Source organism: Talpa occidentalis, unplaced genomic scaffold, assembly GCF_014898055.3.
Source record: "Talpa occidentalis isolate TD23 unplaced genomic scaffold, MPIMG_talOcc4v2.1 talOcc4.12, whole genome shotgun sequence".
Taxonomy (NCBI): domain Eukaryota; kingdom Metazoa; phylum Chordata; class Mammalia; order Eulipotyphla; family Talpidae; genus Talpa; species Talpa occidentalis.
The window spans coordinates 12,505,690-12,517,371 of NW_023601212.1; the positions used below are offsets into that span (position 1 = coordinate 12,505,690).

General features: G+C 39.2%; 1 protein-coding gene across 1 annotated transcript in view; it reads right to left on the reverse strand.

The window, feature by feature from the left end:
* The window catches only part of BTG4 (BTG anti-proliferation factor 4), a 191,540-nt gene that overhangs the window by 8,984 nt on the left and 170,874 nt on the right, over positions 1-11,682 (reverse strand). The window lies entirely within an intron of this gene.

An 11,682-nucleotide genomic window follows, 5' to 3' on the forward strand; every position in this document is an offset into this window, starting at 1 on the left:
TTGCAGCTTTGTTTATTTCAATGTGTTAAAACTTAGAACATCACTCGAAGGGACTAAGAGTTTTGACCAAATTTTGTTACCCAACAAATTTGTTATCTTTCTTGCTACCTGTTCTCTGTAAATTTGGCAACATGTATCCTCCTATAAGTAATGAATAAACCACAGAACAGGATAAAGATCAAGCAGTGTGTTTTGACAAAATCCTAGGAGACCCTTCCTTTTAATACAGTCACTTTCACTTCAATTAATTATTTCTGTTCTCCTCCAGTGGAAAACTAGTTAATAATAGTCCACCAATTGCCTTCCTGCAATATGCATACAATATCCCTTCAATCTACCAACATCATAGAATCCACTCAATCAGAAAAAGATAACTAATTTAACCTGTATACCTTGTTCTTTCATGAGCCATGTTGTTCCCAGTAGTATCAACTCCTATAAGATTTAGAAACCATACGGTTGGTAAGATATTTGAGAATTCTGCCCCACTTGAGGTCAAGATCATTCATCTCTGATTTACACATTTACCTTCTCTCTTTGAAAATGCAGGGCAGTATATAACCATCTCTAATCTTAAAGCATCACTTTATGAAATATACATCTTAGCATATCATTAAAAATGTGTTTTAGTTTTCCACAAAGCCAAATATTATAATACATATGTATAATACCATATATAATATATATGTACATTTAGAATAGTGTATAAGTCTGCCATTTATAACTAAAATTTTATATCCTGACATCTGAGAGTAGAAATTACAGGCACTTTGTTTTCCAAAAATCAATAAACTAATACTGTACAATGTACTATTATGAATGCAAAGTTAGCATTCTTTCATGGGATTTGCAGTCTGCACCCCATAACTCAGCAACAGGATTTTTTTCCCCAAGAGATTTTAATGTGCAGTAAAAGTGGAAAATCATTTAGATTAGCTCCTAGCTACCAAAGAGATTCTCCTTTTTATACTTGTGATTGCCTTAAATTTAAGAAAAATTAAATTCACATCATTTATTATCAACTTTTCTGGCTTTTGATAGGGTAGCAAAAATTAAAAATTTGCAAAAATAAAAAAACACTTTTTTAAGACTCAAATACTAAGTTCTATTCATTTTCAATAATGAAATCAATACAACAAATACATTAATCCACTAATTTTCAAAGATAGTCTTTAGCACAAAACGAGACTCTCGAGGGTTTTGTATATGTTTTGTCATAAAACTGAGTGATAGGTAAAGAAACACACACACTAGAGACTCAACTGACAAAGACAAAAAAGAAAAGAGCAGCCAAGGAGCAGGGTTCCCAAATATTAAGTCAGAGGGGCCTCCCAAGTGGTCTAGGGGTTAAGTCTCAGTGTTACCACCAAACCATTAAGTCAGCAAAGAGAAAATGGAGTTTTCAAAGCTGTCTGGAAATCAGAGCTTACCAGGGCAAGCTCACTGGGGTTTGGGATAGCCTGTGTTCAAGGCCTTTTAATGAAATCTTTGCATCTTTCTAGATTCTTGATTTGGAGTCTATCACAATCTAGAGAAGCTTCTGCCAAAGGATAGAGGGCTCTTTGTTCACATTACCTTAAAAAAGACCTATGTCTCCTAATTTTCCTTTGTTAACTTTGTTACTAGCTCCTGTCACCAATATAGCAAGGCTCTCTTCCAGAAAAAGATTACTACTATGGTTTAAATTTTTCTTTCACAAACACACTGACACTGCCAGGGAAGCTCTAAATATAATCAATTTCTTTTATTTTTATTCTGCCACACAAATCTGCTTGGCTACAAAATCTAGGACTCACAGAGCAATGGCACAATGGTAAGAAGTGGGATGTCAGTTCCAGTGTCAGAATCTCTAGAAGTCAATGGTCACAAGTCTTGTTTAAATCACCTCATGGGGCCTCCCCTGGTGGTGCAGTGATTGAGCGCTGGGCTGAGAGGCTGCCCACAGCCTCCTTCGAGGTTCGATCCCCGGACGCCGGCGAGGGTCCCACAAAAAAATTAAAAAATAAAAATAAATAAATCACCTCATCAGCCACACTTTTTCTTTTTTCATTGTCTCACCAATTATTTCTTTCACAATTCAATCCTCCAAGCTACATTCTGAGCACCAAATATCCATCATCTTTTTGCAAACCTAAGTCATCCTGTCAGAACTAAATGGGATACCTATCAGCTCTCAGACCAGACTCAAGAGGAAGTAGTCTTCAGCTCACCATTACGTTTTAGGAAGGTCAGGGTAACTATTCAAAGACCCAAGTTAAACTTTTCCATTAAATGCCAGCTAATGATTTTAATGGCGGCTCCCACCTCTGGTGGAGAAACTCATTTCTTTTGAGGCTGTGTTCTGAGTCCTGCTCAACTGGTTCTACAGCACACATTGTTATGAGAATCAAATGTAGGCCTCCAGGGCCTCCCCAGTGGTGCAGGGGATGAGCGCTGGGCTGCAAAGCTGCCCGCAGCCTCTGCAGCGCCAGTTCAATCCCCGGCCCTGGCGAGGGTTCCACATGGCGCACAGACCTCTCCTGCTGCGCCCGCTGCTCCCCTCAGCAGTGTATTTCGTCAGTCTGCCTGTTCTGTTCCCCACTCTGGCTCTGGTGAATTCTCTCACCCTCCCGTGCTTCTGCGTGTACCCAGTGCTTGTATAAGTAAGTAAATAAATAAATAAATAAACAAATAAATAAATAAATAAATCTTTCCTGAAACTCCCTGGTGGCTTCTACAAGCATCTCTGACAGCTTCTTCATTTCTTCATTCTCCTGGATGTCCTCCTTTACAACTCCTCTTCACACAAATCTGGAATTCTCCCAAGGTTCTCTACTATTTGCAGCCTCCAGGTCTTGCTCATCTTTCCCTTGAGTTTCTTGGAGGAGTGGCTCACAGGGGCATCCACACTTCTGCTCCGGGGCTGACAGGCGCTGGTGGAAGTCCTTCATGGGCTGCCCCAGTGCAGGCTGAGCCAGATTTCCTCCATCACTCTCCACGTGGCTACCAAGTGGGCCAGCAGGCATTTCCCTTCACATCGGTGAAGGTGGCCAAGTCATCTGCCTCCATGAAGGTTATCTACCCCAAGAGCGGCTGTAGATACCTGGGGCCTGGACCCCAGGCTTGGGTGTGGGCTTGGACTCAGGGGCATATTCAGGCACCAGAATGGGTCCAGCCCCCAGGCCTCCAGCTCCAGCCTCTCATCACACTGGCCCAGATATACTGGGGTAGGGATTAAGTAGCCTGAGGCTCTGCTATCACCTCCTGGGATTGGGTCAGCAGAAGGATCAGGGGGTCTCCTGCACCCTGCATCCCAGGCTTTTCCACCCCTCCCCACACTACTCCACCTGTGCAGCCACCCAACCCCAGTATACTCCATCCCCTGGACCCTTGGACCCACCTTCTCCCTAACCCATAGTCCCTCCCCTCTTCTCCCTCAGTCCAAGCTTGAGCCCCCCCCCCACTCAAACGGGTCGAGTAAACAATGGCCCCTTTGAAATCTTTGCCCCTCCATCATAGCTGACATCTGGGCACTAACACTGCCCCGAAGCAGTGTTCAGTGCCCCACCTAGCCACAGATCCTGACATGTTGCCCACTGGTTGTTTTTTTAATTTATGTCAGAAGAGACAAAACTAAAAAATTAAAATTAAAAAAAATAGAAGTGATAAAACTGAAAATCAGGACAACTACTCATGTAGATGTGCTTCAAAACCAAAGGCAACATATACATTAGCAGATACTTCATATTCTCCCTTTTTCAAATGGTTAGTATTTGTGTTTGCATTTACAATATTAGGCTGCTGGGTGTCTAAGGATCCTTTCATAATTTCACCTTCCTGGATACATACCGTTCTACTGCAGTTTGAGTTGATGAAGCACATTAGTTGATGAAGCTTTGAACCATCTCCTAGCATTCCTTTCGGCAACAGGCCCAGGCAGGCCTTGAAAGATATGAATAGAACACTAGACTAACAATGTACTTAGATTTCAGGAAAGAACAATCAAATAGAAACTAAACATCATGCAAGACTTCCTTCAGTTGCTTGCTTATAACAATTTTCAATACCTTATTTAAATCACCACCTACACATTAATACAACCATACCTTCCGTCACAAATAACATTCACTCAAAGACTGTTTACCTACTACATATGACACACTGCTAAGTGTCATGGGGCTCAAAAAATTCAACTTTCAAGAGGTTTGTAATCTAGAGAGGGAACTCAGATATGTATACAGCTACTGTTTGGATGCAGAGTTTAAGAAATGGGATACTCAAAAATTACTTCAAGTTTCAAGCATTAGTAACCAAGAGAATAATGTTATTATAATAACTGACTTCACCAGAAGAACCAGTATAAAAATAAGGATGGTTAGTTCAGCCTAAGATATACTGAGTTTTTACAGGCAAACATCAGTTTCATAGAAAGGATATTAGAATTTAGTAAAAGGTCTAGCGTGGGCCAGCTTATGCCAACCTCATATAAAAGCAGAATAGTGGTTGCTGAAATTTGAAGACAGAAAAGAGTTTTCCCACTGTTTTTATGTAATGTCAAAATTTCCATTATAAGACATTTAGTATCTCTGAGTAAGACATTATCTTCCCAGGATTTCATTTTGAAAATGTCAGCTAGGTCATCCATAGTAGAACAAAAGGATCGTGTTCAGTCTGAAGATGTTTGCAAAAGGCTAGAAGGCCTGGGGGAGGCATCACAGAAAATGGGAGATGAGGTTCCTGACCATTGGGAGTGACAAAGAACAGCTCGAAGGGGAGTATTTATTATGTTTCACCTTATTAAGCCTGTTACAGGGAATCAGATGTTCTAAAACATGAACATGCCTTTGTAAAAGAAAGTTTTCAAAACTGCATTTCTTCCTTTTGGCATGAGGAAATACAAGGCAATTGCTAAGGCATCTTCAAGTTCCCAATGTTCATCAATAAAGGTAAACCTTGAAAATCTGCTTCTACATTTGTCTTCTTGATTTTTAGCTAAATTTCAGAAATAAAATGAAAATATTTAAGTATACAATAGTTAAAATAGGTAAAATAATTTTGAAATATCTTCTGAATTTGATTTCATTATCTTCCCTTCCTTAAGTTGCAAGTTTCATTCCTGGTCTTATCCATTTACCCACAAATGCAGTCATTCATAAATGAGGGGGCAAAATAGATGTTTTGGCAAAATTCCACTTCTAACAGAAAGAGTTTTTTTGATACCAACAAATAAGTAGCACCATTTTATAAAGCAATGACCTGATTCTACTATCCACACATGAATTCAGTGCCATTATATTCAAACCAAATATAAAGGAAATTATATTAATTGGTGAAACAAAATTGTATATGCTAAAATGCTGCCTAATAAAATTCTACAGTCCTGCAATGTTGATTTAAACCCAAAGGAAATCAAATTTAGAGCTGTCTAATCTACTGAGACCTATTTACTGACAAATAAAATCAATCTTAAACTACATAATGCCTCTTTTTCATCGTTAACATGCAAGCATTTTAATCACCCCAAGCCTTTTACCTACTTTATTTTCTTGTGCATTATTGAGCACACACAATGTAAGTAGGAATGTGCTAGAGTGCACACACACATACATATATGTGTATGACATATAGATATATATATATATACACACACACAAGTTGGAAACCAAGATAACCCACTACAAATAAAGCAAGGTATAAGAAAATGTAAAAAAAAGAGCTCTGTACTAATACAATATGTGTAATATATACCACTACTCTATTATAATAAAATGTTCCTTTCAAAATGTAATTAGAGTATTGGAGAATACTACTGTCTTACTGATGGAGAATACTAATTATAAGTGAGTAAATTAAGTACAAAAGGAGTTAGAGGAGATAAAGATTAAGCGGCACTAAAGGCACCAGGAAGTAGGATTGGAACTTGAAATTTAAATAAGCTTTAGATGAGCTAAAGGAAAAAGACAATATGAAGTCTGCTAAATGTAAGCAGGAGGAAATCCTCAAGCTGTGGATCTTTATCACAAGAGTGATAAAGGTAAGGAATATACAAATATTCCACCTAAAAAATGCTTAGTGCCAAATGGGCAGAATAGAAATAATAAGCAAAAATAAGTAGACATAGAATGATTCTTTAGAGGGTGGCACAAAGTATTTTCATTCTTATAAAATGAATTGATTTACAAGATAATCCATCAGTTTCCTTCTTGTGACTTCATAGAGTTACAGACCACATCCCAAACATTTAAGAATAGATATTCTTCAGTAGGGCACCCAAGCTACTTGTTGGCTGTACTGAAATCCTAAAATTGCCTCTACAAATCTTGAAAATCTCTACCTGAGACTTTTAGAGAGGTGACAGTCTAATCAGCAGTGGGAAGTAGCCAGGAAAGTTCATCTGTACAGGAAGAGCCTAGAGAAGGTCATTGACCTGCCGCTGACACACTGAATAACGCCCCGAGACAGCCAACACTGTCATCTGTTGTCCTATAGTCAATTCTACTGACTAAGCCTTAGATGTGGGGGTGCCAAGGCAGCAGTTTCCCTGGAATTTGTTTGTTTACAACCCTGTTAAAAACAGGGGCCTCCCCGGTGGCACAGCGGTTGAGCGCTGGATTGCGAAGCTGCCCGCAGCCTCTGCAGCAACGGTTCGATCCCCGGCTGCTCCCCGGCCACCAGAGGAGGGTCCCACATGGCGCACAGACCTCTCCTGCCGCCCGCTGCTCCCCTCAGCAGTGTACTTCGGTCCTTCTGCCTGCTCTGCACCCCGCTCTGGCTCTGGTGAATTCTCTCACCCTCCCGCGCTTCTGACTATACCCAGTGCTTGTATTAAATAAAAAACTATATCTTTAAAAAAATAAAAACAGCTTGGCTTCTGTGAGAGTCCTCCCTTCTGCTTCTCCTTGTAGGTTAAACCATCTCAAGATGTAATTCCTCCTGCCAGCCCCTCAATAAATGGATAATCTCATAGCAGGAGTCCTGAGCTTCTATTTTCCTCATTCCAGTCTCTATTCAAGAACTATTCAGCAACTATTCATTTCTTCTAGTCACCTACTCTAGTGCTGGATGGTCAATGATATAAAGACAACATCCTTCTCTGAAAGATCTCATTTATCCTAGTGATTTCAACTCTTACAGCTCCAGACCCTACCAAACCTCTCCTTTCAGTCTGACTTCTCAATAGTTTCAGCTCTACATATTTAACTCCACCCCAGTGTCCTTCCATCACCTAAAACGAACAATGCCTTAACCAAAATACATCACAATCAGTCTCCAGCTAGATGGACCTCCCGACATCTCTATTTGTCATTGAAACCTGAAGGTTAATCATGGTCTTTCTCTCTACACTTTAGTCAGACATCATATCCTGTAAAGTTTCCTTCATGAAATCTCTCTCATTCATAACCATATTTTCTTTATTGCTTCATACCTAGCCTACTTATCTCTTAAATGCACTTTCAATATCTTCTATCTCTCCCTCTTCTAGTCTTTGCCACTTTATTATTCTCCATAACACAAAATATTATATAAAATCAAAGGTCCCTCAGTTAGAAGAATGAGATGAAGTCCTAACATCCAGCCCAACATCTAAAGGCCTCCATGATCTATCTCCTACTCCCCAGCCTCTCTAATGGAAGCTCCACAATAAGGACACATTCACTGCTCTCCCGCTGGCTGTGTATATTACAGTCTCAATGAATTTGTTTTCATGTTTCCTTTACAAGTTGATCCTGCCACCAAGAATGTCCGCTCTCCTTCTTCCTTTTATCTATGTCCTACTTTTCTTTCTAGGTGAATCCACATTTTCCTTAGAGACTTCTCTGTGTCCCAACCTTCAATAGTTTTACTTTTTCTGTACCCTAAATGCTGACAATAATAAAGAGTACATTAGTATTCAGAATTCTTGAAGCACCTATTAATCTAACCATCCTCGTACTTTATGTAATCATATATAAGTAAATTATTATACTGTATATATTGGTATTACTATTGTTAGGGGGAAATGATGGCCTGAGTTAATCCCATACAGGCTTTGTGGACCCCACTCCCTCTCCAGACTAAAGCCATCAAGACATTGGGAAAGACAAATCCCATCACCACCAAGGGAGGGTGGCTGGGACCTGAGGGTGGAGTTGGGCAGCCAGGTTGGATATAAAAACCAAACACGTGGGCCTTGGGGTCTCTGGCTCGTGCTCGCTCGCCTCCTGGCTTCACCGCTCCTGGCTGGCGGCCAACTCTGAGAGCGCCATTTTGGGATTCCTGATAGGCAGATTGGATAGGACTCATTTAAAACTTTGTCTCCCACTTTTCTCCCAGAGCTGTACATTTCCTCATTTCCCCTTCCCTTGTAAATAAACCTTTTATTAACCTTTCACGTGTGCCTGCAGTAGAGCATTGATAAGTCCTTTTAAGCGCGCGGGTGAGGACCCACAGTTAGGCACCCCGTTTTGTATCGGGGTTGCTCTACAACACTATAACTATCATAATTATCTATGCATACAAATTGTCTGTCTCTCCAACAATATATCCCTAGACTATGTTTTCTAAATAGGCAACATGTTTGTGCCTACTGCTGAAGCCACAGCCAAGAGCTCAATCAACACTAATTATAAAGCCTAATGTTCTGAATGTCTGATTTACTAAAAGATAAATTAATTTAGCATTTTCATATTGAAAGAAACAACAGTATTGACCAATCAATAAATACAAACATGAAACTACTATTCTGGTGCACTCTTACTAATCAGGGAACAATGAAAATGGAATCTGAAATATGAAATTATTGAAACTTATGGCAGTTCATTTTAACTAGAAAGAAAGTTCCCTCTCATAATTAAACATCCATTGATTTTTAGTTCCTCAAAGGCATTAAATTGACTTCAATCTCATCCTACTTCAACATAAAAATTGTCCCTAAGTATAGTATCATGAATGTTAATAAGGTAATCTGACATTTATTGATCTCTATAAAAATTAAAACGTGCCTTATATTTCTCAAGAGAATAATATGCATTTTCAAAACAAGTTTAAAAATAAGCTGCTAAACTGCAATCATTTAATCATTTTTAATCAGTCTGATTCTTCATGTCTTCCTCCCCAACATCTTTCAAAAGCTATGAAAGAGAGAAAAAGTTCAGATGATGTGTTTGCCTGTGTTGAAAGGCGAGAGAATAAATTATCTCCATCTTTTGTAATCCCCAACTTCCATCATACAGCCCTTTACAGAGGTCTGGCAAATTTAACCAAATATCAATTTGCCATAGTTAATTGCTTTCTATATTCTTCTTGGGCTCCTTCTAATCGCCAATCTCACCTGCACTCAGGCCTCCTTCCCCACCTCCCTAATCACCAAAAGTCCAGAAATTAAATAAAAACAGTAAATAGTTGCCCTGAAAGGTACCTTCCTGGTACTGTCTAAAACAAATGCAGTCTTCTATTTGGGCATTTAAAACACCACAAGCATTCTTACTTAGATTAAATCATGGGTCTCCCTGGTCTCTGGGCATGCCTAGACATGAGCCATAAAGGGAATAAGATCCTTGGAGTCTCTCTAGTAACTGCAGGTCAAATCAACAGCAACCCTAAGAACTAGCATTTTCTTTTTAAACAAAACTAGGCCACACACATTTTTCGGTCATTACCTTTTTAGTTGTACAACGTACCAAAAAAAAAGCTGCATTAAAAAAGTATTTCAGTGAGCAATGTATATTAATAACTTTTACAAATTAATTTTATTTTTTATTATCTTAGAAGAAAAACTTTAAATATATATATATATTTCAATATATATTTTTTTCATCTACTGCAACCATTGCCTTGGATGGCAGTGATCCAGCTCAGGTAAGACATGTAAGATGCAACTAATACCCCTAAAAATCAATCAGGAATTAGTATTAAATACTGTATTGGGTAAAAATGATTAACCATTTGAAAGAACAGAATTGTTTTTATAACTGTATCCTAGCCAAGACTGATAATTGTTAATGGAATGGAAGCTATTTCACTCCTGATTTTATTTATAAATGTATATTAAAGTATAAAACACAAAATTTAGCTCTACAGTTATCTACAGATGGTTTAGAATTTGACTAGCTCTGATTTCAGGGTGTTGCCTGGTAGACTTAGAATATTGTACGGTACAGGAGTGTTGAGTGATTTATGAAATGTGCTCTATAACGCTGTGCCTTTCCCAAGATAAGATGAATGCAAATGATGTTTAGTAATAAGTGATCTGTCTTTTGCAACTTCACATGTTAATTTTCACAATGAGTGATATTTGTATTATTATATGCTATACTTCATTTTGGTTTCTCACTCTTTTTTTTGCATTTGGCAAAAACAAAAAAAAAATGTGCTGTCAATCAAATTTAAAGATCACTCCCTATTCTTCTGGTATTTTACCAGTGTGAGTTTGGAACTTGGGTTGAATGATCCAGATTTTCTGCCACCATCTATGTCCCTAGTGACATCCACCAGACCATTTGCTGGGTCTAGGGAACCAGTCTATAGCTGGAAGTTTTCCCTTGTGGAAAATAATTTAGAACTAAATCTTTGGAGTTAACAGCGAATGCTCTATACTGGGTACATGACCACCACATGGGTATGAGGGTAGGGGGGGGACTTCCAATTAAGCTCCACAGAGTGTATAATCAGACAATATTCTGAGATATATATTTTTTAACATCATTCTTCATTTTTATTCAATGTATGCTTTATCATCTCAGGTATAGTCCCCATGAAATTCCCACCAATTCACCCATGTACAATCGCCATAGTTCCTTGTGCTCTTCCCACCCCTGCTAAGAAAAACACTGAATGGTTTCACGTATAGGAGGAACATAGAGGATCCATATAAGGGATCAGGGAAAAAATCAACAGGAGAGAGTTGGATCAGACAATATTCTTTATCCTCTCCTGATTCACCCATTGAAGGAAAAGAGGAGAAGGAGTAAGGAAAGACTTCCTAGATCTCTCCCAGAAATCCTCTGCCCAGTCTACCCAAAATACATCAACACATCTACATCATCAGATGTGAAATTCTGTGAATAACAAAATGCAACTGGTCACAAGACATTGTTTCTCTAGCCTCCACGCACCCTGAATCTCCATGTTTAGTCTTGCTTCAAGGACCTACTCAAGTATCCCCTCCTATATGAAACTTCCCTGACCATTACAGTCTATTTCTACCCCTTCTGCTTCCCCCTTCTACTTCTACCCAGCTTAGTGATTTATTATATACTGTCTTGAGTGATATCCCTAGGTCATACATATGGAGAAGAATGAATGGCCTTAAGTGCTGAGCATGTAGCAGATATTTAAATAAGTGTGTGCTGGAAGTAGGGATTTTGCCTAAATCTGACCTTGAGAATATATAGCAGGCCTTGATCTCACCTTAATTTAAATAGCTGGCTGGGCCACCCCATGACCAGGAAGATGTAGTCTATGGAGATGTAGCCGCTCCCTCTTCCCAAGAGTATAAGGGGAGCTCAAGGGTAACCAAAGGGTGCAGAATGGGACCCAAGCCCCAGGCTACTTAGGACTGTCACCAGTTGAAAAACTCAAGCCTAGCATTTTTTAGTCCTGGCAAATTGTTTTCCCTGATAAAGATGGGCATGAAAACTGGGTGGGTTTGTGGGGTTTCTTGGGGAGGGCGGAGGGAAGCAGCTATTTGTCCCTCCTGCTCCATCAGGAAGAGAAACTTCTCAA